This window comes from Triturus cristatus, chromosome 10 (assembly GCF_964204655.1).
Source record: "Triturus cristatus chromosome 10, aTriCri1.1, whole genome shotgun sequence".
Taxonomy (NCBI): Eukaryota; Metazoa; Chordata; class Amphibia; order Caudata; family Salamandridae; genus Triturus; species Triturus cristatus.
Genome location: NC_140593.1, coordinates 856519069 through 856544989, shown reverse-complemented (window position 1 = coordinate 856544989; position 25921 = coordinate 856519069). Strand labels below are relative to the sequence as shown.

The window sequence follows — 25921 nt, the reverse complement described above, 5'->3', positions numbered from 1 at the left end:
ATAGAATTTCAGTGCCGGACTTCTTTGCAACTGCTTTTCTGGGGTGGACCATCAGTGTAGGAAAATTAAATGCAAAGTGTTTTTCTAGTGTGGTTTCAGGTATGGTTTTAAAATCGCCTTTTGGAATAAAAGGGGTCCTCGTTCCTTTCTTCCAAAGAAAGAGATCGGGTAAGGAGGGTCCAACTTTGAGCTTCATGGACATTGGCCCTTGGTCTGTGCATTCCAGCCCACTACATGCCAAGAAGATTCCTGCTAGCGTGTCTGTTTCTGTAGTGTAGTGGTTATCACGTTCGCTTTACACGCGAAAGGTCCCTGGTTCGAGACCGGGCAGAAACAGCAGCTTTCTGTTTTTCACACAGTTTGCATTTACTCTCTCAATTTATAGGAAAGCTGAGATAATGGAAGCTGTCTATCCCTCACCAGCGTGACGTACTGTGCTCCAGGGGTATCAGTGACAGCTCAAAAAGAGAAGTGACGATAGTTTGCGCTATTCGTTTGCACGTCCTTGTGTACTGAAGGTTGGGCCTACTTCATGAAAGCAAGGCATGAGAGCAGAAATGGTTTTATTGACCTCACCGAGAGCATACACCTAGAACAAACAAAATGTCTGAAGGATAGAGGCATTTTCATTTCTTGTTCGATGACGGCCATGGAAAAGACAGAAACCATATTGCAGAAGAGAGCAGCATGTGCAGTTGCTTGCTTTGGGTGAAGCATTCACTAACTCGCTGCCAATAATCCCCGGAGCCGGTGCGAAAGGCAACTCTTGTGTGCCTCGGCTCGTTGATCTAGGGGTATGATTCTCGCTTAGGGTGCGAGAGGTCCCGGGTTCAAATCCCGGACGAGCCCTTTTTCAGAGGTAAACATACGAATCCTACTCAAAACTCACAATGCCTGACTATTTCTCATTACACTCGCCGCATTGTTGCACAAAATATTTTGAACCTCATAAGAAACATGGATCACCATGCTTTTTCTGCCTTCATGCTTAGTCTGTGTGTGTCCCAGGTGATGCTTTCCCAAGCTGTACTTGCTGGCATTTAGGCATCAGATATTTGTCTGTCGATGCCTGCATAAGTCAATTTTTAATACGTCTAATTGCAAGTATGTTGGCTGATATCTCTGCAGTTTTCACACTTGCTCCTCGCTTTCTGAGTGGCTGCTGATACAGCAGAATAGAAGTAGAGAGAACCCTTGAGAGGAACCTTGCTCTAACAGTAAAACACAGCAAGTGAGTTTCTGTAGTGTAGTGGTCATCACGTTCGCCTAACACGCGAAAGGTCCCCGGTTCGAGACCGGGCAGAAACACTGTGCATGAGCTGCTTTTATGTGCACCCTCTAAAACCTTATTATCTCAATGCAAGCTTAAGAAGAGGCGGTCCTTGAACCCAGCGAGCCATGGGAAACTTCCTTTACTTTTGCAAGACGAAACAAAGTAATCCGCATCCATCAGTGGTCGCTCTTGTGCCTAGCTTTTTTTTTGTCATGCCATGTTGTATTGTGGGGTCTTTACACTTGTGACATTGCTGTGAACGTTGTAAGTGCAAACATTGGCAGGTGCAGTCAGAAGAGTCAGATCTGTGCACACCCAGGGCTGTCAGGATGGCCGAGTGGTCTAAGGCGCCAGACTCAAGAGAGCTTGATCTTCAGTGCAACTGAGACTTCTGGTCTCCTCATGGAGGCGTGGGTTCAAATCCCACTTCTGACAGGTTTCTTTTACACCCTTAAATCGTCCTGTTTTTTGCAGTGCATTCCCCACACACCACAATCTTTGCACGGACCTGTAACATATGACGAGAAATCCACCAACGATCAGGCTGGGCCCTCAATCACAATTCCATGTATTCCTGGAAGGGACACCTCAGGCACACCTTCCGTTAAATTTGCACTCCATCACACAAACTGCCGTGCTGGTTTCTCATTAAGCAGTTGATCCCATCTTTGTTGTGAGGCTCTCCTGCCACCTTTTGGGCAGAGAAGGCACTGTCCCTGCAACAACACAGGCAGACATGTTCAACAGGGCTTCCTGGTTATGTGGGAGGAGCAGATTGTCATTGGTCCCCCCTTGCGAATTTTAATTTACATAAGGAAGACAGAGAGGTATCTGGGAGTAGGCAGTACACACGGACACTGAACTCTATCTTGTGATTTGCAGCCAATTCTAGATTGAGGCAGGAGGAAAGGAGGTGACTTGCCCAAAAATGGCCATCCTGGGAATTCAGCCACCCTGGGGCTCCCAGGTTAGTGTTTCAGTCCTGCGAGCCACTCATATAAATCTCGCCTGATCGAGCCTGATCGAGCGCTGAGTGAGCGTGTTTGAATACAAGAATCAAATGCCTCTGTCTTAGGAGCAAGAATTGGCAGGCCCTCCCTTGCATCTGGGGTGGAAGTCTATGGGGCAAGTGTCCAGGACTTGCAGAGGAGTACAAGTGCCAGAAAGTGCCTGCAGTTCTCATCAGCGCCTTTTTTCTGCTCTCTGGCAGCTAGGATATCGACTGATCCCTTCCTTGCAAGAGTGAAAAAAACAACACCTTGAGAGAAAACATGACTTTTTGTGGTTCACATAGAGAGAGAGCAGCCAAATAGCCCTGCTTTGTTTCTGAAAGACGCATCAGAAATTGCTTAAAATGCCGACTGGGGAATCAGGCTCGTTGGTCTAGGGGTATGATTCTCGCTTCGGGTGCGAGAGGTCCCGGGTTCAAATCCCGGACGAGCCCATGCTGTGGAATTATTTTTAGGCTGCTTATTATATAGGGCCATTTCTTCTTTTCAATGCTATAAGACGCCGTGTATGGTGAGAAAGTTCCTTTCCCTCTACGCTATTTCCCACTTTTGGCGTATAGAATTTCAGTGCCGGACTTCTTTGCAACTGCTTTTCTGGGGTGGACCATCAGTGTAGGAAAATTAAATGCAAAGTGTTTTTCTAGTGTGGTTTCAGGTATGGTTTTAAAATCGCCTTTTGGAATAAAAGGGGTCCTCGTTCCTTTCTTCCAAAGAAAGAGATCGGGTAAGGAGGGTCCAACTTTGAGTTTCATGGACATTGGCCCTTGGTCTGTGCATTCCAGCCCACTACATGCCAAGAAGATTCCTGCAAGCGTGTCTGTTTCTGTAGTGTAGTGGTTATCACGTTCGCTTTACACGCGAAAGGTCCCTGGTTCGAGACCGGGCAGAAACAGCAACTTTCTGTTTTTCACACAGTTTGCATTTACTCTCTCCATTTATAGGAAAGCTGAGATAATGGAAGCTGTCTATCCCTCACCAGCGTGACGTATTGTGCTCCAGGGGTATCAGTGACAGCTCAAAAAGAGAAGTGACGATAGTTTGCGCTATTCGTTTGCACGTCCTTGTGTACTGAAGGTTGGGCCTCCTTCATGAAAGCAAGGCATGAGAGCAGAAATGGTTTTATTGACCTCACCGAGAGCATACACCTAGAACAAACAAAATGTCTGAAGGATAGAGGCATTTTCATTTCTTGTTCGATGTCGGCCATGGAAAAGACAGCAACCATATTGCAGAAGAGAGCAGCATGTGCAGTTGCTTGCTTTGGGTGAAGCATTCACTAACTTGCTGCCAATAATCCCCGGAGCCGGTGCGAAAGGCGACTCTTGTGTGCCTCGGCTCGTTGGTCTAGGGGTATGATTCTCGCTTTGGGTGCGAGAGGTCCCGGGTTCAAATCCCGGACGAGCCCTTTTTCAGAGGTAAACATACGAATCCTACTCAAAACTCACAATGCCTGACTATTTCTCATTACACTCGCCGCATTGTTGCACAAAACATTTTGAACCTCATAAGAAACATGGATCACCGTGCTTTTTCTGCCTTCATGCTTAGTCTGTGTGTGTCCCAGGTGATGCTTTCCCAAGCTGTACTTGCTGGCATTTAGGCATCAGATATTTGTCTGTCGATGCCTGCATAAGTCAATTTTTAATACGTCTAATTGCAAGTATGTTGGCTGATATCTCTGCAGTTTTCACACTTGTTCCTCGCTTTCTGAGTGGCTGCTGATACAGCAGAATAGAAGTAGAGAGAACCCTTGAGAGGAACCTTGCTCTAACAGTAAAACACAGCAAGTGAGTTTCTGTAGTGTAGTGGTCATCACGTTCGCCTAACACGCGAAAGGTCCCCGTTTCGAGACCGGGCAGAAACACTGTGCATGAGCTGCTTTTATGTGCACCCTCTAAAACCTTATTATCTCAATGCAAGCTTAAGAAGAGGCGGTCCTTGAACCCAGAGAGCCATGGGAAACTTCCTTTACTTTTGCAAGACGAAACAAAGTAATCCGCATCCATCAGTGGTCGCTCTTGTGCCTAGCTTTTTTTTTGTCATGCCATGTTGTATTGTGGGGTCTTTACACTTGTGACATTGCTGTGAACGTTGTAAGTGCAAACATTGGCAGGTGCAGTCAGAAGAGTCAGATCTGTACACACCCAGGGCTGTCAGGATGGCCGAGTGGTCTAAGGCGCCAGACTCAAGAGAGCTTGATCTTCAGTGCAATTGAGACTTCTGGTCTCCTCATGGAGGCGTGGGTTCAAATCCCACTTCTGACAGGTTTCTTTTACACCCTTAAATCGTCCTGTTTTTTGCAGTGCATTCCCCACACACCACAATCTTTGCACGGACCTGTAACATATGACGAGAAATCCACCAACGATCAGGCTGGGCCCTCAATCACAATTCCATGTATTCCTGGAAGGGACACCTCAGGCACACCTTCCGTTAAATTTGCACTCCATCACACAAACTGCCGTGCTGGTTTCTCATTAAGCAGTTGATCCCATCTTTGTTGTGAGGCTCTCCTGCCACCTTTTGGGCGGAGAAGGCACTGTCCCTGCAACAACACAGGCAGACATGTTCAACAGGGCTTCCTGGTTATGTGGGAGGAGCAGATTGTCATTGGTCCCCCCTTGCGAATTTTAATTTACATAAGGAAGACAGAGAGGTATCTGGGAGTAGGCAGTACACACGGACACTGAACTCTATCTTGTGATTTGCAGCCAATTCTAGATTGAGGCAGGAGGAAAGGAGGTGACTTGCCCAAAAATGGCCATCCTGGGAATTCAGCCACCCTGGGGCTCCCAGGTTAGTGTTTCAGTCCTGCGAGCCACTCATATAAATCTCGCCTGATCGAGCGCTGAGTGAGCGTGTTTGAATACAAGAATCAAATGCCTCTGTCTTAGGAGCAAGAATTGGCAGGCCCTCCCTTGCATCTGTGGTGGAAGTCTATGGGGCAAGTGTCCAGGACTTGCAGAGGAGTACAAGTGCCAGAAAGTGCCTGCAGTTCTCATCAGCACCTTTTTTCTGTTCTCTGGCAGCTAGGATATCGACTGATCCCTTCCTTGCAAGAGTGAAAAAAACAACACCTTGAGAGAAAACATGACTTTTTGTGGTTCACATAGAGAGAGAGCAGCCAAATAGCCCTGCTTTGTTTCTGAAAGACGCATCAGAAATTGGTTAAAATGCCGACTGGCGAATCAGGCTCGTTGGTCTAGGGGTATGATTCTCGCTTCGGGTGCGAGAGGTCCCGGGTTCAAATCCCGGACGAGCCCATGCTGTGGAATTATTTTTAGGCTGCTTATTATATAGGGCCATTTCTTCTTTTCAATGCTATAAGACGCCGTGTATGGTGAGAAAGTTCCTTTCCCTCTACGCTATTTCCCACTTTTGGCGTATAGAATTTCAGTGCCGGACTTCTTTGCAACTGCTTTTATGGGGTGGACCATCAGTGTAGGAAAATTAAATGCAAAGTGTTTTTCTAGTGTGGTTTCAGGTATGGTTTTAAAATCGCCTTTTGGAATAAAAGGGGTCCTCGTTCCTTTCTTCCAAAGAAAGAGATCGGGTAAGGAGGGTCCAACTTTGAGCTTCATGGACATTGGCCCTTGGTCTGTGCATTCCAGCCCACTACATGCCAAGAAGATTCCTGCAAGCGTGTCTGTTTCTGTAGTGTAGTGGTTATCACGTTCGCTTTACACGCGAAAGGTCCCTGGTTCGAGACCGGGCAGAAACAGCAACTTTCTGTTTTTCACACAGTTTGCATTTACTCTCTCAATTTATAGGAAAGCTGAGATAATGGAAGCTGTCTATCCCTCACCAGCGTGACGTACTGTGCTCCAGGGGTATCAGTGACAGCTCAAAAAGAGAAGTGACGATAGTTTGCGCTATTCGTTTGCACGTCCTTGTGTACTGAAGGTTGGGCCTCCTTCATGAAAGCAAGGCATGAGAGCAGAAATGCTTTTATTGACCTCACCGAGAGCATACACCTAGAACAAACAAAATGTCTGAAGGATAGAGGCATTTTCATTTCTTGTTCGATGACGGCCATGGAAAAGACAGCAACCATATTGCAGAAGAGAGCAGCATGTGCAGTTGCTTGCTTTGGGTGAAGCATTCACTAACTCGCTGCCAATAATCCCCGGAGCCGGTGCGAAAGGCAACTCTTGTGTGCCTCGGCTCGTTGGTCTAGGGGTATGATTCTCGCTTAGGGTGCGAGAGGTCCCGGGTTCAAATCCCGGACGAGCCCTTTTTCAGAGGTAAACATACGAATCCTACTCAAAACTCACAATGCCTGACTATTTCTCATTACACTCGCCGCATTGTTGCACAAAATATTTTGAACCTCATAAGAAACATGGATCACCGTGCTTTTTCTGCCTTCATGCTTAGTCTGTGTGTGTCCCAGGTGATGCTTTCCCAAGCTGTACTTGCTGGCATTTAGGCATCAGATATTTGTCTGTCGATGCCTGCATAAGTCAATTTTTAATACGTCTAATTGCAAGTATGTTGGCTGATATCTCTGCAGTTTTCACACTTGTTCCTCGCTTTCTGAGTGGCTGCTGATACAGCAGAATAGAAGTAGAGAGAACCCTTGAGAGGAACCTTGCTCTAACAGTAAAACACAGCAAGTGAGTTTCTGTAGTGTAGTGGTCATCACGTTCGCCTAACACGCGAAAGGTCCCTGGTTCGAGACCGGGCAGAAACACTGTGCATGTGCTGCTTTTAGGTGCACCCTCTAAAACCTTATTATCTCAATGCAAGCTTAAGAAGAGGCGGTCCTTGAACCCAGAGAGCCATGGGAAACTTCCTTTACTTTTGCAAGACGAAACAAAGTAATCCGCATCCATCAGTGGTCGCTCTTGTGCCTAGCTTTTTTTTTGTCATGCCATGTTGTATTGTGGGGTCTTTACACTTGTGACATTGCTGTGAACGTTGTAAGTGCAAACATTGGCAGGTGCAGTCAGAAGAGTCAGATCTGTACCCACCCAGGGCTGTCAGGATGGCCGAGTGGTCTAAGGCGCCAGACTCAAGAGAGCTTGATCTTCAGTGCAACTGAGACTTCTGGTCTCCTCATGGAGGCGTGGGTTCAAATCCCACTTCTGACAGGTTTCTTTTACACCCTTAAATCGTCCTGTTTTTTGCAGTGCATTCCCCACACACCACAATCTTTGCACGGACCTGTAACATATGACGAGAAATCCACCAACGATCAGGCTGGGCCCTCAATCACAATTCCATGTATTCCTGGAAGGGACACCTCAGGCACACCTTCAGTTAAATTTGCACTCCATCACACAAACTGCCGTGCTGGTTTCTCATTAAGCAGTTGATCCCATCTTTGTTGTGAGGCTCTCCTGCCACCTTTTGGGCGGAGAAGGCACTGTCCCTGCAACAACACAGGCAGACATGTTCAACAGGGCTTCCTGGTTATGTGGGAGGAGCAGATTGTCATTGGTACCCCCCTTGCGAATTTTAATTTACATAAGGAAGACAGAGAGGTATCTGGGAGTAGGCAGTACACACGGACATTGAACTCTATCTTGTGATTTGCAGCCAATTCTAGATTGAGGCAGGAGGAAAGGAGGTGACTTGCCCAAAAATGGCCATCCTGGAAATTCAGCCACCCTGGGGCTCCCAGGTTAGTGTTTCAGTCCTGCGAGCCACTCATATAAATCTCGCCTGATCGAGCCTGATCGAGCGCTGAGTGAGCGTGTTTGAATCCAGGAATCAAATGCCTCTGTCTTAGGAGCAAGAATTGGCAGGCCCTCCCTTGCATCTGGGGTGGAAGTCTATGGGGCAAGTGTCCAGGACTTGCAGAGGAGTACAAGTGCCAGAAAGTGCCTGCAGTTCTCATCAGCGCCTTTTTTCTGCTCTCTGGCAGCTAGGATATCGACTGATCCCTTCCTTGCAAGAGTGAAAAAAACAACACCTTGAGAGAAAACATGACTTTTTGTGGTTCACATAGAGAGAGAGCAGCCAAATAGCCCTGCTTTGTTTCTGAAAGACGCATCAGAAATTGCTTAAAATGCCGACTGGGGAATCAGGCTCGTTGGTCTAGGGGTATGATTCTCGCTTCGGGTGCGAGAGGTCCCGGGTTCAAATCCCGGACGAGCCCATGCTGTGGAATTATTTTTAGGCTGCTTATTATATAGGGCCATTTCTTCTTTTCAATGCTATAAGACGCCGTGTATGGTGAGAAAGTTCCTTTCCCTCTACGCTATTTCCCACTTTTGGCGTATAGAATTTCAGTGCCGGACTTCTTTGCAACTGCTTTTCTGGGGTGGACCATCAGTGTAGGAAAATTAAATGCAAAGTGTTTTTCTAGTGTGGTTTCAGGTATGGTTTTAAAATCGCCTTTTGGAATAAAAGGGGTCCTCGTTCCTTTCTTCCAAAGAAAGAGATCGGGTAAGGAGGGTCCAACTTTGAGCTTCATGGTCATTGGCCCTTGGTCTGTGCATTCCAGCCCACTACATGCCAAGAAGATTCCTGCAAGCGTGTCTGTTTCTGTAGTGTAGTGGTTATCACGTTCGCTTTACACGCGAAAGGTCCCTGGTTCGAGACCGGGCAGAAACAGCAGCTTTCTGTTTTTCACACAGTTTGCATTTACTCTCTCAATTTATAGGAAAGCTGAGATAATGGAAGCTGTCTATCCCTCACCAGCGTGACGTACTGTGCTCCAGGGGTATCAGTGACAGCTCAAAAAGAGAAGTGACGATAGTTTGCGCTATTCGTTTGCACGTCCTTGTGTACTGAAGGTTGGGCCTACTTCATGAAAGCAAGGCATGAGAGCAGAAATGGTTTTATTGACCTCACCGAGAGCATACACCTAGAACAAACAAAATGTCTGAAGGATAGAGGCATTTTCATTTCTTGTTCGATGACGGCCATGGAAAAGACAGCAACCATATTGCAGAAGAGAGCAGCATGTGCAGTTGCTTGCTTTGGGTGAAGCATTCACTAACTCGGTGCCAATAATCCCCGGAGCCGGTGCGAAAGGCATCTCTTGTGTGCCTCGGCTCGTTGGTCTAGGGGTATGATTCTCGCTTAGGGTGCGAGAGGTCCCGGGTTCAAATCCCGGACGAGCCCTTTTTCAGAGGTAAACATACGAATCCTACTCAAAACTCACAATGCCTGACTATTTCTCATTACACTCGCCGCATTGTTGCACAAAATATTTTGAACCTCATAAGAAACATGGATCACCATGCTTTTTCTGCCTTCATGCTTAGTCTCTGTGTGTCCCAGGTGATGCTTTCCCAAGCTGTACTTGCTGGCATTTAGGCATCAGATATTTGTCTGTCCATGCCTGCATAAGTCAATTTTTAATACGTCTAATTGCAAGTATGTTGGCTGATATCTCTGCAGTTTTCACACTTGCTCCTCGCTTTCTGAGTGGCTGCTGATACAGCAGAATAGAAGTAGAGAGAACCCTTGAGAGGAACCTTGCTCTAACAGTAAAACACAGCAAGTGAGTTTCTGTAGTGTAGTGGTCATCACGTTAGCCTAACACGCGAAAGGTCCCCGGTTCGAGACTGGGCAGAAACACTGTGCATGAGCGTCTTTTATGTGCACCCTCTAAAACCTTATTATCTCAATGCAAGCTTAAGAAGAGGCGGTCCTTGAACCCAGCGAGCCATGGGAAACTTCCTTTACTTTTGCAAGACGAAACAAAGTAATCCGCATCCATCAGTGGTCGCTCTTGTGCCTAGCTTTTTTTTTGTCATCCCATGTTGTATTGTGGGGTCTTTACACTTGTGACATTGCTGTGAACGTTGTAAGTGCAAACATTGGCAGGTGCAGTCAGAAGAGTCAGATCTGTGCACACCCAGGGCTGTCAGGATGGCCGAGTGGTCTAAGGCGCCAGACTCAAGAGAGCTTGATCTTCAGTGCAACTGAGACTTCTGGTCTCCTCATGGAGGCGTGGGTTCAAATCCCACTTCTGACAGGTTTCTTTTACACCCTTAAATCGTCCTGTTTTTTGCAGTGCATTCCCCACACACCACAATCTTTGCACGGACCTGTAACATATGACGAGAAATCCACCAACGATCAGGCTGGGCCCTCAATCACAATTCCATGTATTCCTGGAAGGGACACCTCAGGCACACCTTCCGTTAAATTTGCACTCCATCACACAAACTGCCGTGCTGGTTTCTCATCAAGCAGTTGATCCCATCTTTGTTGTGAGGCTCTCCTGCCACCTTTTGGGCGGAGAAGGCACTGTCCCTGCAACAACACAGGCAGACATGTTCAACAGGGCTTCCTGGTTATGTGGGAGGAGCAGATTGTCATTGGTCCCCCCTTGCGAATTTTAATTTACATAAGGAAGACAGAGAGGTATCTGGGAGTAGGCAGTACACACGGACATTGAACTCTATCTTGTGATTTGCAGCCAATTCTAGATTGAGGCAGGAGGAAAGGAGGTGACTTGCCCAAAAATGGCCATCCTGGCAATTCAGCCACCCTGGGGCTCCCAGGTTAGTGTTTCAGTCCTGCGAGCCACTCATATAAATCTCGCCTGATCGAGCCTGATCGAGCGCTGAGTGAGCGTGTTTGAATCCAAGAATCAAATGCCTCTGTCTTAGGAGCAAGAATTGGCAGGCCCTCCCTTGCATCTGGGGTGGAAGTCTATGGGGCAAGTGTCCAGGACTTGCAGAGGAGTACAAGTGCCAGAAAGTGCCTGCAGTTCTCATCAGCGCCTTTTTTCTGCTCTCTGGCAGCTAGGATATCGACTGATCCCTTCCTTGCAAGAGTGAAAAAAACAACACCTTGAGAGAAAACATGACTTTTTGTGGTTCACATAGAGAGAGAGCAGCCAAATAGCCCTGCTTTGTTTCTGAAAGACGCATCAGAAATTGCTTAAAATGCCGACTGGGGAATCAGGCTCGTTGGTCTAGGGGTATGATTCTCGCTTCGGGTGCGAGAGGTCCCGGGTTCAAATCCCGGACGAGCCCATGCTGTGGAATTATTTTTAGGCTGCTTATTATATAGGGCCATTTCTTCTTTTCAATGCTATAAGACGCCGTGTATGGTGAGAAAGTTCCTTTCCCTCTACGCTATTTCCCACTTTTGGCGTATAGAATTTCAGTGCCGGACTTCTTTGCAACTGCTTTTCTGGGGTGGACCATCAGTGTAGGAAAATTAAATGCAAAGTGTTTTTCTAGTGTGGTTTCAGGTATGGTTTTAAAATCGCCTTTTGGAATAAAAGGGGTCCTCGTTCCTTTCTTCCAAAGAAAGAGATCGGGTAAGGAGGGTCCAACTTTGAGCTTCATGGTCATTGGCCCTTGGTCTGTGCATTCCAGCCCACTACATGCCAAGAAGATTCCTGCAAGCGTGTCTGTTTCTGTAGTGTAGTGGTTATCACGTTAGCTTTACACGCGAAAGGTCCCTGGTTCGAGACCGGGCAGAAACAGCAGCTTTCTGTTTTTCACACAGTTTGCATTTACTCTCTCAATTTATAGGAAAGCTGAGATAATGGAAGCTGTCTATCCCTCACCAGCGTGACGTACTGTGCTCCAGGGGTTTCAGTGACAGCTCAAAAAGAGAAGTGACGATAGTTTGCGCTATTCGTTTGCACGTCCTTGTGTACTGAAGGTTGGGCCTACTTCATGAAAGCAAGGCATGAGAGCAGAAATGGTTTTATTGACCTCACCGAGAGCATACACCTAGAACAAACAAAATGTCTGAAGGATAGAGGCATTTTCATTTCTTGTTCGATGACGGCCATGGAAAAGACAGCAACCATATTGCAGAAGAGAGCAGCATGTGCAGTTGCTTGCTTTGGGTGAAGCATTCACTAACTCGCTGCCAATAATCCCCGGAGCCGGTGCGAAAGGCAACTCTTGTGTGCCTCGGCTCGTTGGTCTAGGGGTATGATTCTCGCTTAGGGTGCGAGAGGTCCCGGGTTCAAATCCCGGACGAGCCCTTTTTCAGAGGTAAACATACGAATCCTACTCAAAACTCACAATGCCTGACTATTTCTCATTACACTCGCCGCATTGTTGCACAAAATATTTTGAACCTCATAAGAAACATGGATCACCATGCTTTTTCTGCCTTCATGCTTAGTCTCTGTGTGTCCCAGGTGATGCTTTCCCAAGCTGTACTTGCTGGCATTTAGGCATCGGATATTTGTCTGTCGATGCCTGCATAAGTCAATTTTTAATACGTCTAATTGCAAGTATGTTGGCTGATATCTCTGCAGTTTTCACACTTGCTCCTCGCTTTCTGAGTGGCTGCTGATACAGCAGAATAGAAGTAGAGAGAACCCTTGAGAGGAACCTTGCTCTAACAGTAAAATAGAGCAAGTGAGTTTCTGTAGTGTAGTGGTCATCATGTTAGCCTAACACGCGAAAGGTCCCCGGTTCGAGACTGGGCAGAAACACTGTGCATGAGCTGGTTTTATGTGTACCCTCTAAAACCTTATTATCTCAATGCAAGCTTAAGAAGAGGCGGTCCTTGAACCCAGCGAGCCATGGGAAACTTCCTTTACTTTTGCAAGACGAAACAAAGTAATCCGCATCCATCAGTGGTCGCTCTTGTGCCTAGCTTTTTTTTTGTCATGCAATGTTGTATTGTGGGGTCTTTACACTTGTGACATTGCTGTGAACGTTGTAAGTGCAAACATTGGCAGGTGCAGTCAGAAGAGTCAGATCTGTGCACACCCAGGGCTGTCAGGATGGCCGAGTGGTCTAAGGCGCCAGACTCAAGAGAGCTTGATCTTCAGTGCAACTGAGACTTCTGGTCTCCTCATGGAGGCGTGGGTTCAAATCCCACTTCTGACAGGTTTCTTTTACACCCTTAAATCGTCCTGTTTTTTGCAGTGCATTCCCCACACACCACAATGTTTGCACGGACCTGTAACATATGACGAGAAATCCACCAACGATCAGGCTGGGCCCTCAATCACAATTCCATGTATTCCTGGAAGGGACACCTCAGGCACACCTTCCGTTAAATTTGCACTCCATCACACAAACTGCCGTGCTGGTTTCTCATTAAGCAGTTGATCCCATCTTTGTTGTGAGGCTCTCCTGCCACCTTTTGGGCGGAGAAGGCACTGTCCCTGCAACAACACAGGCAGACATGTTCCACAGGGCTTCCTGGTTATGTGGGAGGAGCAGATTGTCATTGGTCCCCCCTTGCGAATTTTAATTTACATAAGGAAGACAGAGAGGTATCTGGGAGTAGGCAGTACACACGGACATTGAACTCTATCTTGTGATTTGCAGCCAATTCTAGATTGAGGCAGGAGGAAAGGAGGTGACTTGCCCAAAAATGGCCATCCTGGAAATTCAGCCACCCTGGGGCTCCCAGGTTAGTGTTTCAGTCCTGCGAGCCACTCATATAAATCTCGCCTGATCGAGCCTGATCGAGCGCTGAGTGAGCGTGTTTGAATCCAGGAATCAAATGCCTCTGTCTTAGGAGCAAGAATTGGCAGGCCCTCCCTTGAATCTGGGGTGGAAGTCTATGGGGCAAGTGTCCAGGACTTGCAGAGGAGTACAAGTGCCAGAAAGTGCCTGCAGTTCTCATCAGCGCCTTTTTTCTGCTCTCTGGCAGCTAGGATATCGACTGATCCCTTCCTTGCAAGAGTGAAAAAAACAACACCTTGAGAGAAAACATGACTTTTTGTGGTTCACATAGAGAGAGAGCAGCCAAATAGCCCTGCTTTGTTTCTGAAAGACGCATCAGAAATTGCTTAAAATGCCGACTGGGGAATCAGGCTCGTTGGTCTAGGGGTATGATTCTCGCTTCGGGTGCGAGAGGTCCCGGGTTCAAATCCCGGACGAGCCCATGCTGTGGAATTATTTTTAGGCTGCTTATTATATAGGGCCATTTCTTCTTTTCAATGCTATAAGACGCCGTGTATGGTGAGAAAGTTCCTTTCCCTCTACGCTATTTCCCACTTTTGGCGTATAGAATTTCAGTGCCGGACTTCTTTGCAACTGCTTTTCTGGGGTGGACCATCAATGTAGGAAAATTAAATGCAAAGTGTTTTTCTAGTGTGGTTTCAGGTATGGTTTTAAAATCGCCTTTTGGAATAAAAGGGGTCCTCGTTCCTTTCTTCCAAAGAAAGAGATCGGGTAAGGAGGGTCCAACTTTGAGCTTCATGGTCATTGGCCCTTGGTCTGTGCATTCCAGCCCACTACATGCCAAGAAGATTCCTGCTAGCGTGTCTGTTTCTGTAGTGTAGTTGTTATCACGTTCGCTTTACACGCGAAAGGTCCCTGGTTCGAGACCGGGCAGAAACAGCAACTTTCTGTTTTTCACACAGTTTGCATTTACTCTCTCAATTTATAGGAAAGCTGAGATAATGGAAGCTGTCTATCCCTCACCAGCGTGACGTACTGTGCTCCAGGGGTATCAGTGACAGCTCAAAAAGAGAAGTGACGATAGTTTGCGCTATTCGTTTGCACGTCCTTGTGTACTGAAGGTTGGGCCTCCTTCATGAAAGCAAGGCATGAGAGCAGAAATGGTTTTATTGACCTCACCGAGAGCATACACATAGAACAAACAAAATGTCTGAAGGATAGAGGCATTTTCATTTCTTGTTCGATGACGTCCATGGAAAAGACAGCAACCATATTGCAGAAGAGAGCAGCATGTGCAGTTGCTTGCTTTGGGTGAAGCATTCACTAACTCGCTGCCAATAATCCCCGGAGCCGGTGCGAAAGGCGACTCTTGTGTGCCTCGGCTCGTTGGTCTAGGGGTATGATTCTCGCTTAGGGTGCGAGAGGTCCCGGGTTCAAATCCCGGACGAGCCCTTTTCAGAGGTAAACATACGAATCCTACTCAAAACTCACAATGCCTGACTATTTCTCATTACACTCGCCGCATTGTTGCACAAAATATTTTGAACCTCATAAGAAACATGGATCACCGTGCTTTTTCTGCCTTCATGCTTAGTCTGTGTGTGTCCCAGGTGATGCTTTCCCAAGCTGTACTTGCTGGCATTTAGGCATCAGATATTTGTCTGTCGATGCCTGCATAAGTCAATTTTTAATACGTCTAATTGCAAGTATGTTGGCTGATATCTCTGCAGTTTTCACACTTGTTCCTCGCTTTCTGAGTGGCTGCTGATACAGCAGAATAGAAGTAGAGAGAACCCTTGAGAGGAACCTTGCTCTAACAGTAAAACACAGCAAGTGAGTTTCTGTAGTGTAGTGGTCATCACGTTCGCCTAACACGCGAAAGGTCCCCGGTTCGAGACCGGGCAGAAACACTGTGCATGAGCTGCTTTTATGTGCACCCTCTAAAACCTTATTATCTCAATGCAAGCTTAAGAAGAGGCGGTCCTTGAACCCAGAGAGCCATGGGAAACTTCCTTTACTTTTGCAAGACGAAACAAAGTAATCCGCATCCATCAGTGGTCGCTCTTGTGCCTAGCTTTTTTTTTGTCATGCCATGTTGTATTGTGGGGTCTTTACACTTGTGACATTGCTGTGAACGTTGTAAGTGCAAACATTGGCAGGTGCAGTCAGAAGAGTCAGATCTGTACCCACCCAGGGCTGTCAGGATGGCCGAGTGGTCTAAGGCGCCAGACTCAAGAGAGCTTGATCTTCAGTGCAACTGAGACTTCTGGTCTCCTCATGGAGGCGTGGGTTCAAATCCCACTTCTGACAGGTTTCTTTTACACCCTTAAATCGTCCTGTTTTTTGCAGTGCATTCCCCACACACCACAATCTTTGCACGGACCTGTAACATATGACGAGAAATCCACCAACGATCAGGCTGGGCCCTCAATCACAATTCCATGTATTCCTGGAAGGGACACCTCAGGCACACCTTCAGTTAAATTTGCACTCCATCACACAAACTGCCGTGCTGGTTTCTCATTAAGCAGTTGATCCCATCTTTGTTGTGAGGCTCTCCTGCCACCTTTTGGGCGGAGAAGGCACTGTCCCTGCAACAACACAGGCAGACATGTTCAACAGGGCTTCCTGGTTATGTGGGAGGAGCAGATTGTCATTGGTACCCCCCTTGCGAATTTTAATTTACATAAGGAAGACAGAGAGGTATCTGGGAGTAGGCAGTACACACGGACATTGAACTCTATCTTGTGATTTGCAGCCAATTCTAGATTGAGGCAGGAGGAAAGGAGGTGACTTGCCCAAAAATGGCCATCCTGGAAATTCAGCCACCCTGGGGCTCCCAGGTTAGTGTTTCAGTCCTGCGAGCCACTCATATAAATCTCGCCTGATCGAGCCTGATCGAGCGCTGAGTGAGCGTGTTTGAATCCAGGAATCAAATGCCTCTGTCTTAGGAGCAAGAATTGGCAGGCCCTCAATTGCATCTGGGGTGGAAGTCTATGGGGCAAGTGTCCAGGACTTGCAGAGGAGTACAAGTGCCAGAAAGTGCCTGCAGTTCTCATCAGCGCCTTTTTTCTGCTCTCTGGCAGCTAGGATATCGACTGATCCCTTCCTTGCAAGAGTGAAAAAAACAACACCTTGAGAGAAAACATGACTTTTTGTGGTTCACATAGAGAGAGAGCAGCCAAATAGCCCTGCTTTGTTTCTGAAAGACGCATCAGAAATTGCTTAAAATGCCGACTGGGGAATCAGGCTCGTTGGTCTAGGGGTATGATTCTCGCTTCGGGTGCGAGAGGTCCCGGGTTCAAATCCCGGACGAGCCCATGCTGTGGAATTATTTTTAGGCTGCTTATTATATAGGGCCATTTCTTCTTTTCAATGCTATAAGACGCCGTGTATGGTGAGAAAGTTCCTTTCCCTCTACGCTATTTCCCACTTTTGGCGTATAGAATTTCAGTGCCGGACTTCTTTGCAACTGCTTTTCTGGGGTGGACCATCAGTGTAGGAAAATTAAATGCAAAGTGTTTTTCTAGTGTGGTTTCAGGTATGGTTTTAAAATCGCCTTTTGGAATAAAAGGGGTCCTCGTTCCTTTCTTCCAAAGAAAGAGATCGGGTAAGGAGGGTCCAACTTTGAGCTTCATGGTCATTGGCCCTTGGTCTGTGCATTCCAGCCCACTACATGCCAAGAAGATTCCTGCAAGCGTGTCTGTTTCTGTAGTGTAGTGGTTATCACGTTCGCTTTACACGCGAAAGGTCCCTGGTTCGAGACCGGGCAGAAACAGCAGCTTTCTGTTTTTCACACAGTTTGCATTTACTCTCTCAATTTATAGGAAAGCTGAGATAATGGAAGCTGTCTATCCCTCACCAGCGTGACGTACTGTGCTCCAGGGGTATCAGTGACAGCTCAAAAAGAGAAGTGACGATAGTTTGCGCTATTCGTTTGCACGTCCTTGTGTACTGAAGGTTGGGCCTACTTCATGAAAGCAAGGCATGAGAGCAGAAATAGTTTTATTGACCTCACCGAGAGCATACACCTAGAACAAACAAAATGTCTGAAGGATAGAGGCATTTTCATTTCTTGTTCGATGACGGCCATGGAAAAGACAGCAACCATATTGCAGAAGAGAGCAGCATGTGCAGTTGCTTGCTTTGGGTGAAGCATTCACTAACTCGGTGCCAATAATCCCCGGAGCCGGTGCGAAAGGCATCTCTTGTGTGCCTCGGCTCGTTGGTCTAGGGGTATGATTCTCGCTTAGGGTGCGAGAGGTCCCGGGTTCAAATCCCGGACGAGCCCTTTTTCAGAGGTAAACATACGAATCCTACTCAAAACTCACAATGCCTGACTATTTCTCATTACACTCGCCGCATTGTTGCACAAAATATTTTGAACCTCATAAGAAACATGGATCACCATGCTTTTTCTGCCTTCATGCTTAGTCTCTGTGTGTCCCAGGTGATGCTTTCCCAAGCTGTACTTGCTGGCATTTAGGCATCAGATATTTGTCTGTCGATGCCTGCATAAGTCAATTTTTAATACGTCTAATTGCAAGTATGTTGGCTGATATCTCTGCAGTTTTCACACTTGCTCCTCGCTTTCTGAGTGGCTGCTGATACAGCAGAATAGAAGTAGAGAGAACCCTTGAGAGGAACCTTGCTCTAACAGTAAAACACAGCAAGTGAGTTTCTGTAGTGTAGTGGTCATCACGTTCGCCTAACACGCGAAAGGTCCCCGGTTCGAGACCGGGCAGAAACACTGTGCATGAGCTGCTTTTATGTGCACCCTCTAAAACCTTATTATCTCAATGCAAGCTTAAGAAGAGGCGGTCCTTGAACCCAGCGAGCCATGGGAAACTTCCTTTACTTTTGCAAGACGAAACAAAGTAATCCGCATCCATCAGTGGTCGCTCTTGTGCCTAGCTTTTTTTTTGTCATGCCATGTTGTATTGTGGGGTCTTTACACTTGTGACATTGCTGTGAACGTTGTAAGTGCAAACATTGGCAGGTGCAGTCAGAAGAGTCAGATCTGTGCACACCCAGGGCTGTCAGGATGGCCGAGTGGTCTAAGGCGCCAGACTCAAGAGAGCTTGATCTTCAGTGCAACTGAGACTTCTGGTCTCCTCATGGAGGCGTGGGTTCAAATCCCACTTCTGACAGGTTTCTTTTACACCCTTAAATCGTCCTGTTTTTTGCAGTGCATTCCCCACACACCACAATCTTTGCACGGACCTGTAACATATGACGAGAAATCCACCAACGATCAGGCTGGGCCCTCAATCACAATTCCATGTATTCCTGGAAGGGACACCTCAGGCACACCTTCCGTTAAATTTGCACTCCATCACACAAACTGCCGTGCTGGTTTCTCATTAAGCAGTTGATCCCATCTTTGTTGTGAGGCTCTCCTGCCACCTTTTGGGCAGAGAAGGCACTGTCCCTGCAACAACACAGGCAGACATGTTCAACAGGGCTTCCTGGTTATGTGGGAGGAGCAGATTGTCATTGGTCCCCCCTTGCGAATTTTAATTTACATAAGGAAGACAGAGAGGTATCTGGGAGTAGGCAGTACACACGGACACTGAACTCTATCTTGTGATTTGCAGCCAATTCTAGATTGAGGCAGGAGGAAAGGAGGTGACTTGCCCAAAAATGGCCATCCTGGGAATTCAGCCACCCTGGGGCTCCCAGGTTAGTGTTTCAGTCCTGCGAGCCACTCATATAAATCTCGCCTGATCGAGCCTGATCGAGCGCTGAGTGAGCGTGTTTGAATACAAGAATCAAATGCCTCTGTCTTAGGAGCAAGAATTGGCAGGCCCTCCCTTGCATCTGGGGTGGAAGTCTATGGGGCAAGTGTCCAGGACTTGCAGAGGAGTACAAGTGCCAGAAAGTGCCTGCAGTTCTCATCAGCGCCTTTTTTCTGCTCTCTGGCAGCTAGGATATCGACTGATCCCTTCCTTGCAAGAGTGAAAAAAACAACACCTTGAGAGAAAACATGACTTTTTGTGGTTCACATAGAGAGAGAGCAGCCAAATAGCCCTGCTTTGTTTCTGAAAGACGCATCAGAAATTGCTTAAAATGCCGACTGGGGAATCAGGCTCGTTGGTCTAGGGGTATGATTCTCGCTTCGGGTGCGAGAGGTCCCGGGTTCAAATCCCGGACGAGCCCATGCTGTGGAATTATTTTTAGGCTGCTTATTATATAGGGCCATTTCTTCTTTTCAATGCTATAAGACGCCGTGTATGGTGAGAAAGTTCCTTTCCCTCTACGCTATTTCCCACTTTTGGCGTATAGAATTTCAGTGCCGGACTTCTTTGCAACTGCTTTTCTGGGGTGGACCATCAGTGTAGGAAAATTAAATGCAAAGTGTTTTTCTAGTGTGGTTTCAGGTATGGTTTTAAAATCGCCTTTTGGAATAAAAGGGGTCCTCGTTCCTTTCTTCCAAAGAAAGAGATCGGGTAAGGAGGGTCCAACTTTGAGTTTCATGGACATTGGCCCTTGGTCTGTGCATTCCAGCCCACTACATGCCAAGAAGATTCCTGCAAGCGTGTCTGTTTCTGTAGTGTAGTGGTTATCACGTTCGCTTTACACGCGAAAGGTCCCTGGTTCGAGACCGGGCAGAAACAGCAACTTTCTGTTTTTCACACAGTTTGCATTTACTCTCTCCATTTATAGGAAAGCTGAGATAATGGAAGCTGTCTATCCCTCACCAGCGTGACGTATTGTGCTCCAGGGGTATCAGTGACAGCTCAAAAAGAGAAGTGACGATAGTTTGCGCTATTCGTTTGCACGTCCTTGTGTACTGAAGGTTGGGCCTCCTTCATGAAAGCAAGGCATGAGAGCAGAAATGGTTTTATTGACCTCACCGAGAGCATACACCTAGAACAAACAAAATGTCTGAAGGATAGAGGCATTTTCATTTCTTGTTCGATGTCGGCCATGGAAAAGACAGCAACCATATTGCAGAAGAGAGCAGCATGTGCAGTTGCTTGCTTTGGGTGAAGCATTCACTAACTTGCTGCCAATAATCCCCGGAGCCGGTGCGAAAGGCGACTCTTGTGTGCCTCGGCTCGTTGGTCTAGGGGTATGATTCTCGCTTTGGGTGCGAGAGGTCCCGGGTTCAAATCCCGGACGAGCCCTTTTTCAGAGGTAAACATACGAATCCTACTCAAAACTCACAATGCCTGACTATTTCTCATTACACTCGCCGCATTGTTGCACAAAACATTTTGAACCTCATAAGAAACATGGATCACCGTGCTTTTTCTGCCTTCATGCTTAGTCTGTGTGTGTCCCAGGTGATGCTTTCCCAAGCTGTACTTGCTGGCATTTAGGCATCAGATATTTGTCTGTCGATGCCTGCATAAGTCAATTTTTAATACGTCTAATTGCAAGTATGTTGGCTGATATCTCTGCAGTTTTCACACTTGTTCCTCGCTTTCTGAGTGGCTGCTGATACAGCAGAATAGAAGTAGAGAGAACCCTTGAGAGGAACCTTGCTCTAACAGTAAAACACAGCAAGTGAGTTTCTGTAGTGTAGTGGTCATCACGTTCGCCTAACACGCGAAAGGTCCCCGTTTCGAGACCGGGCAGAAACACTGTGCATGAGCTGCTTTTATGTGCACCCTCTAAAACCTTATTATCTCAATGCAAGCTTAAGAAGAGGCGGTCCTTGAACCCAGAGAGCCATGGGAAACTTCCTTTACTTTTGCAAGACGAAACAAAGTAATCCGCATCCATCAGTGGTCGCTCTTGTGCCTAGCTTTTTTTTTGTCATGCCATGTTGTATTGTGGGGTCTTTACACTTGTGACATTGCTGTGAACGTTGTAAGTGCAAACATTGGCAGGTGCAGTCAGAAGAGTCAGATCTGTACACACCCAGGGCTGTCAGGATGGCCGAGTGGTCTAAGGCGCCAGACTCAAGAGAGCTTGATCTTCAGTGCAATTGAGACTTCTGGTCTCCTCATGGAGGCGTGGGTTCAAATCCCACTTCTGACAGGTTTCTTTTACACCCTTAAATCGTCCTGTTTTTTGCAGTGCATTCCCCACACACCACAATCTTTGCACGGACCTGTAACATATGACGAGAAATCCACCAACGATCAGGCTGGGCCCTCAATCACAATTCCATGTATTCCTGGAAGGGACACCTCAGGCACACCTTCCGTTAAATTTGCACTCCATCACACAAACTGCCGTGCTGGTTTCTCATTAAGCAGTTGATCCCATCTTTGTTGTGAGGCTCTCCTGCCACCTTTTGGGCGGAGAAGGCACTGTCCCTGCAACAACACAGGCAGACATGTTCAACAGGGCTTCCTGGTTATGTGGGAGGAGCAGATTGTCATTGGTCCCCCCTTGCGAATTTTAATTTACATAAGGAAGACAGAGAGGTATCTGGGAGTAGGCAGTACACACGGACACTGAACTCTATCTTGTGATTTGCAGCCAATTCTAGATTGAGGCAGGAGGAAAGGAGGTGACTTGCCCAAAAATGGCCATCCTGGGAATTCAGCCACCCTGGGGCTCCCAGGTTAGTGTTTCAGTCCTGCGAGCCACTCATATAAATCTCGCCTGATCGAGCGCTGAGTGAGCGTGTTTGAATACAAGAATCAAATGCCTCTGTCTTAGGAGCAAGAATTGGCAGGCCCTCCCTTGCATCTGTGGTGGAAGTCTATGGGGCAAGTGTCCAGGACTTGCAGAGGAGTACAAGTGCCAGAAAGTGCCTGCAGTTCTCATCAGCACCTTTTTTCTGTTCTCTGGCAGCTAGGATATCGACTGATCCCTTCCTTGCAAGAGTGAAAAAAACAACACCTTGAGAGAAAACATGACTTTTTGTGGTTCACATAGAGAGAGAGCAGCCAAATAGCCCTGCTTTGTTTCTGAAAGACGCATCAGAAATTGGTTAAAATGCCGACTGGCGAATCAGGCTCGTTGGTCTAGGGGTATGATTCTCGCTTCGGGTGCGAGAGGTCCCGGGTTCAAATCCCGGACGAGCCCATGCTGTGGAATTATTTTTAGGCTGCTTATTATATAGGGCCATTTCTTCTTTTCAATGCTATAAGACGCCGTGTATGGTGAGAAAGTTCCTTTCCCTCTACGCTATTTCCCACTTTTGGCGTATAGAATTTCAGTGCCGGACTTCTTTGCAACTGCTTTTATGGGGTGGACCATCAGTGTAGGAAAATTAAATGCAAAGTGTTTTTCTAGTGTGGTTTCAGGTATGGTTTTAAAATCGCCTTTTGGAATAAAAGGGGTCCTCGTTCCTTTCTTCCAAAGAAAGAGATCGGGTAAGGAGGGTCCAACTTTGAGCTTCATGGACATTGGCCCTTGGTCTGTGCATTCCAGCCCACTACATGCCAAGAAGATTCCTGCAAGCGTGTCTGTTTCTGTAGTGTAGTGGTTATCACGTTCGCTTTACACGCGAAAGGTCCCTGGTTCGAGACCGGGCAGAAACAGCAACTTTCTGTTTTTCACACAGTTTGCATTTACTCTCTCAATTTATAGGAAAGCTGAGATAATGGAAGCTGTCTATCCCTCACCAGCGTGACGTACTGTGCTCCAGGGGTATCAGTGACAGCTCAAAAAGAGAAGTGACGATAGTTTGCGCTATTCGTTTGCACGTCCTTGTGTACTGAAGGTTGGGCCTCCTTCATGAAAGCAAGGCATGAGAGCAGAAATGCTTTTATTGACCTCACCGAGAGCATACACCTAGAACAAACAAAATGTCTGAAGGATAGAGGCATTTTCATTTCTTGTTCGATGACGGCCATGGAAAAGACAGCAACCATATTGCAGAAGAGAGCAGCATGTGCAGTTGCTTGCTTTGGGTGAAGCATTCACTAACTCGCTGCCAATAATCCCCGGAGCCGGTGCGAAAGGCAACTCTTGTGTGCCTCGGCTCGTTGGTCTAGGGGTATGATTCTCGCTTAGGGTGCGAGAGGTCCCGGGTTCAAATCCCGGACGAGCCCTTTTTCAGAGGTAAACATACGAATCCTACTCAAAACTCACAATGCCTGACTATTTCTCATTACACTCGCCGCATTGTTGCACAAAATATTTTGAACCTCATAAGAAACATGGATCACCGTGCTTTTTCTGCCTTCATGCTTAGTCTGTGTGTGTCCCAGGTGATGCTTTCCCAAGCTGTACTTGCTGGCATTTAGGCATCAGATATTTGTCTGTCGATGCCTGCATAAGTCAATTTTTAATACGTCTAATTGCAAGTATGTTGGCTGATATCTCTGCAGTTTTCACACTTGTTCCTCGCTTTCTGAGTGGCTGCTGATACAGCAGAATAAAAGTAGAGAGAACCCTTGAGAGGAACCTTGCTCTAACAGTAAAACACAGCAAGTGAGTTTCTGTAGTGTAGTGGTCATCACGTTCGCCTAACACGCGAAAGGTCCCCGGTTCGAGACCGGGCAGAAACACTGTGCATGAGCTGCTTTTATGTGCACCCTCTAAAACCTTATTATCTCAATGCAAGCTTAAGAAGAGGCGGTCCTTGAACCCAGAGAGCCATGGGAAACTTCCTTTACTTTTGCAAGACGAAACAAAGTAATCCGCATCCATCAGTGGTCGCTCTTGTGCCTAGCTTTTTTTTTGTCATGCCATGTTGTATTGTGGGGTCTTTACACTTGTGACATTGCTGTGAACGTTGTAAGTGCAAACATTGGCAGGTGCAGTCAGAAGAGTCAGATCTGTACACACCCCGGGCTGTCAGGATGGCCGAGTGGTCTAAGGCGCCAGACTCAAGAGAGCTTGATCTTCAGTGCAACTGAGACTTCTGGTCTCCTCATGGAGGCGTGGGTTCAAATCCCACTTCTGACAGCTTTCTTTTACACCCTTAAATCGTCCTGTTTTTTGCAGTGCATTCCCCACACACCACAATCTTTGCACGGACCTGTAACATATGACGAGAAATCCACCAACGATCAGGCTGGGCCCTCAATCACAATTCCATGTATTCCTGGAAGGGACACCTCAGGCACACCTTCAGTTAAATTTGCACTCCATCACACAAACTGCCGTGCTGGTTTCTCATTAAGCAGTTGATCCCATCTTTGTTGTGAGGCTCTCCTGCCACCTTTTGGGCGGAGAAGGCACTGTCCCTGCAACAACACAGGCAGACATGTTCAACAGGGCTTCCTGGTTATGTGGGAGGAGCAGATTGTCATTGGTCCCCCCTTGCGAATTTTAATTTACATAAGGAAGACAGAGAGGTATCTGGGAGTAGGCAGTACACACGGACATTGAACTCTATCTTGTGATTTGCAGCCAATTCTAGATTGAGGCAGGAGGAAAGGAGGTGACTTGCCCAAAAATGGCCATCCTGGAAATTCAGCCACCCTGGGGCTCCCAGGTTAGTGTTTCAGTCCTGCGAGCCACTCATATAAATCTCGCCTGATCGAGCCTGATCGAGCGCTGAGTGAGCGTGTTTGAATCCAGGAATCAAATGCCTCTGTCTTAGGAGCAAGAATTGGCAGGCCCTCCCTTGCATCTGGGGTGGAAGTCTATGGGGCAAGTGTCCAGGACTTGCAGAGGAGTACAAGTGCCAGAAAGTGCCTGCAGTTCTCATCAGCGCCTTTTTTCTGCTCTCTGGCAGCTAGGATATCGACTGATCCCTTCCTTGCAAGAGTGAAAAAAACAACAGCTTGAGAGAAAACATGACTTTTTGTGGTTCACATAGAGAGAGAGCAGCCAAATAGCCCTGCTTTGTTTCTGAAAGACGCATCAGAAATTGCTTAAAATGCCAACTGGGGAATCAGGCTCGTTGGTCTAGGGGTATGATTCTCGCTTCGGGTGCGAGAGGTCCCGGGTTCAAATCCCGGACGAGCCCATGCTGTGGAATTATTTTTAGGCTGCTTATTATATAGGGCCATTTCTTCTTTTCAATGCTATAAGACGCCGTGTATGGTGAGAAAGTTCCTTTCCCTCTACGCTATTTCCCACTTTTGGCGTATAGAATTTCAGTGCCGGACTTCTTTGCAACTGCTTTTCTGGGGTGGACCATCAGTGTAGGAAAATTAAATGCAAAGTGTTTTTCTAGTGTGGTTTCAGGTATGGTTTTAAAATCGCCTTTTGGAATAAAAGGGGTCCTCGTTCCTTTCTTCCAAAGAAAGAGATCGGGTAAGGAGGGTCCAACTTTGAGCTTCATGGTCATTGGCCCTTGGTCTGTGCATTCCAGCCCACTACATGCCAAGAAGATTCCTGCAAGCGTGTCTGTTTCTGTAGTGTAGTGGTTATCACGTTCGCTTTACACGCGAAAGGTCCCTGGTTCGAGACCGGGCAGAAACAGCAGCTTTCTGTTTTTCACACAGTTTGCATTTACTCTCTCAATTTATAGGAAA

At 47.1% G+C, this 25921-nt stretch overlaps 29 non-coding genes across 29 annotated transcripts; all 29 read left to right on the top strand.

The window, feature by feature from the left end:
- The first annotated feature begins 263 nt into the window (after positions 1-263).
- TRNAV-UAC (transfer RNA valine (anticodon UAC)) lies at positions 264-336 on the top strand. Its single transcript has one exon. It is a non-coding gene; the product is annotated as a tRNA-Val (tRNA).
- Positions 337-777: 441 nt separating this feature from the next.
- TRNAP-AGG (transfer RNA proline (anticodon AGG)) lies at positions 778-849 on the top strand. The gene has a single exon. It is a non-coding gene; the product is annotated as a tRNA-Pro (tRNA).
- Positions 850-1235: 386 nt separating this feature from the next.
- TRNAV-AAC (transfer RNA valine (anticodon AAC)) lies at positions 1236-1308 on the top strand. The gene has a single exon. It is a non-coding gene; the product is annotated as a tRNA-Val (tRNA).
- A 1337-nt stretch (positions 1309-2645) lies between these two features.
- TRNAP-CGG (transfer RNA proline (anticodon CGG)) lies at positions 2646-2717 on the top strand. The gene has a single exon. It is a non-coding gene; the product is annotated as a tRNA-Pro (tRNA).
- Positions 2718-3102: 385 nt separating this feature from the next.
- Positions 3103-3175, top strand: TRNAV-UAC (transfer RNA valine (anticodon UAC)). The gene has a single exon. It is a non-coding gene; the product is annotated as a tRNA-Val (tRNA).
- Positions 3176-5474: 2299 nt separating this feature from the next.
- Positions 5475-5546, top strand: TRNAP-CGG (transfer RNA proline (anticodon CGG)). The gene has a single exon. It is a non-coding gene; the product is annotated as a tRNA-Pro (tRNA).
- Positions 5547-5931: 385 nt separating this feature from the next.
- On the top strand, positions 5932-6004 carry TRNAV-UAC (transfer RNA valine (anticodon UAC)). The gene has a single exon. It is a non-coding gene; the product is annotated as a tRNA-Val (tRNA).
- Positions 6005-6445: 441 nt separating this feature from the next.
- Positions 6446-6517, top strand: TRNAP-AGG (transfer RNA proline (anticodon AGG)). Its single transcript has one exon. It is a non-coding gene; the product is annotated as a tRNA-Pro (tRNA).
- A 386-nt stretch (positions 6518-6903) lies between these two features.
- Positions 6904-6976, top strand: TRNAV-AAC (transfer RNA valine (anticodon AAC)). Its single transcript has one exon. It is a non-coding gene; the product is annotated as a tRNA-Val (tRNA).
- A 1338-nt stretch (positions 6977-8314) lies between these two features.
- Positions 8315-8386, top strand: TRNAP-CGG (transfer RNA proline (anticodon CGG)). Its single transcript has one exon. It is a non-coding gene; the product is annotated as a tRNA-Pro (tRNA).
- A 385-nt stretch (positions 8387-8771) lies between these two features.
- TRNAV-UAC (transfer RNA valine (anticodon UAC)) lies at positions 8772-8844 on the top strand. Its single transcript has one exon. It is a non-coding gene; the product is annotated as a tRNA-Val (tRNA).
- A 441-nt stretch (positions 8845-9285) lies between these two features.
- TRNAP-AGG (transfer RNA proline (anticodon AGG)) lies at positions 9286-9357 on the top strand. The gene has a single exon. It is a non-coding gene; the product is annotated as a tRNA-Pro (tRNA).
- A 1796-nt stretch (positions 9358-11153) lies between these two features.
- On the top strand, positions 11154-11225 carry TRNAP-CGG (transfer RNA proline (anticodon CGG)). The gene has a single exon. It is a non-coding gene; the product is annotated as a tRNA-Pro (tRNA).
- An 899-nt stretch (positions 11226-12124) lies between these two features.
- On the top strand, positions 12125-12196 carry TRNAP-AGG (transfer RNA proline (anticodon AGG)). Its single transcript has one exon. It is a non-coding gene; the product is annotated as a tRNA-Pro (tRNA).
- A 1796-nt stretch (positions 12197-13992) lies between these two features.
- Positions 13993-14064, top strand: TRNAP-CGG (transfer RNA proline (anticodon CGG)). Its single transcript has one exon. It is a non-coding gene; the product is annotated as a tRNA-Pro (tRNA).
- An 899-nt stretch (positions 14065-14963) lies between these two features.
- On the top strand, positions 14964-15035 carry TRNAP-AGG (transfer RNA proline (anticodon AGG)). Its single transcript has one exon. It is a non-coding gene; the product is annotated as a tRNA-Pro (tRNA).
- Positions 15036-15420: 385 nt separating this feature from the next.
- On the top strand, positions 15421-15493 carry TRNAV-AAC (transfer RNA valine (anticodon AAC)). Its single transcript has one exon. It is a non-coding gene; the product is annotated as a tRNA-Val (tRNA).
- A 1338-nt stretch (positions 15494-16831) lies between these two features.
- TRNAP-CGG (transfer RNA proline (anticodon CGG)) lies at positions 16832-16903 on the top strand. Its single transcript has one exon. It is a non-coding gene; the product is annotated as a tRNA-Pro (tRNA).
- Positions 16904-17288: 385 nt separating this feature from the next.
- Positions 17289-17361, top strand: TRNAV-UAC (transfer RNA valine (anticodon UAC)). The gene has a single exon. It is a non-coding gene; the product is annotated as a tRNA-Val (tRNA).
- A 441-nt stretch (positions 17362-17802) lies between these two features.
- TRNAP-AGG (transfer RNA proline (anticodon AGG)) lies at positions 17803-17874 on the top strand. Its single transcript has one exon. It is a non-coding gene; the product is annotated as a tRNA-Pro (tRNA).
- A 386-nt stretch (positions 17875-18260) lies between these two features.
- TRNAV-AAC (transfer RNA valine (anticodon AAC)) lies at positions 18261-18333 on the top strand. The gene has a single exon. It is a non-coding gene; the product is annotated as a tRNA-Val (tRNA).
- A 1337-nt stretch (positions 18334-19670) lies between these two features.
- TRNAP-CGG (transfer RNA proline (anticodon CGG)) lies at positions 19671-19742 on the top strand. Its single transcript has one exon. It is a non-coding gene; the product is annotated as a tRNA-Pro (tRNA).
- Positions 19743-20127: 385 nt separating this feature from the next.
- TRNAV-UAC (transfer RNA valine (anticodon UAC)) lies at positions 20128-20200 on the top strand. Its single transcript has one exon. It is a non-coding gene; the product is annotated as a tRNA-Val (tRNA).
- A 2299-nt stretch (positions 20201-22499) lies between these two features.
- TRNAP-CGG (transfer RNA proline (anticodon CGG)) lies at positions 22500-22571 on the top strand. The gene has a single exon. It is a non-coding gene; the product is annotated as a tRNA-Pro (tRNA).
- Positions 22572-22956: 385 nt separating this feature from the next.
- TRNAV-UAC (transfer RNA valine (anticodon UAC)) lies at positions 22957-23029 on the top strand. The gene has a single exon. It is a non-coding gene; the product is annotated as a tRNA-Val (tRNA).
- Positions 23030-23470: 441 nt separating this feature from the next.
- Positions 23471-23542, top strand: TRNAP-AGG (transfer RNA proline (anticodon AGG)). The gene has a single exon. It is a non-coding gene; the product is annotated as a tRNA-Pro (tRNA).
- Positions 23543-23928: 386 nt separating this feature from the next.
- On the top strand, positions 23929-24001 carry TRNAV-AAC (transfer RNA valine (anticodon AAC)). Its single transcript has one exon. It is a non-coding gene; the product is annotated as a tRNA-Val (tRNA).
- A 1337-nt stretch (positions 24002-25338) lies between these two features.
- On the top strand, positions 25339-25410 carry TRNAP-CGG (transfer RNA proline (anticodon CGG)). The gene has a single exon. It is a non-coding gene; the product is annotated as a tRNA-Pro (tRNA).
- A 385-nt stretch (positions 25411-25795) lies between these two features.
- On the top strand, positions 25796-25868 carry TRNAV-UAC (transfer RNA valine (anticodon UAC)). Its single transcript has one exon. It is a non-coding gene; the product is annotated as a tRNA-Val (tRNA).
- The last annotated feature ends 53 nt before the right edge of the window (positions 25869-25921 follow it).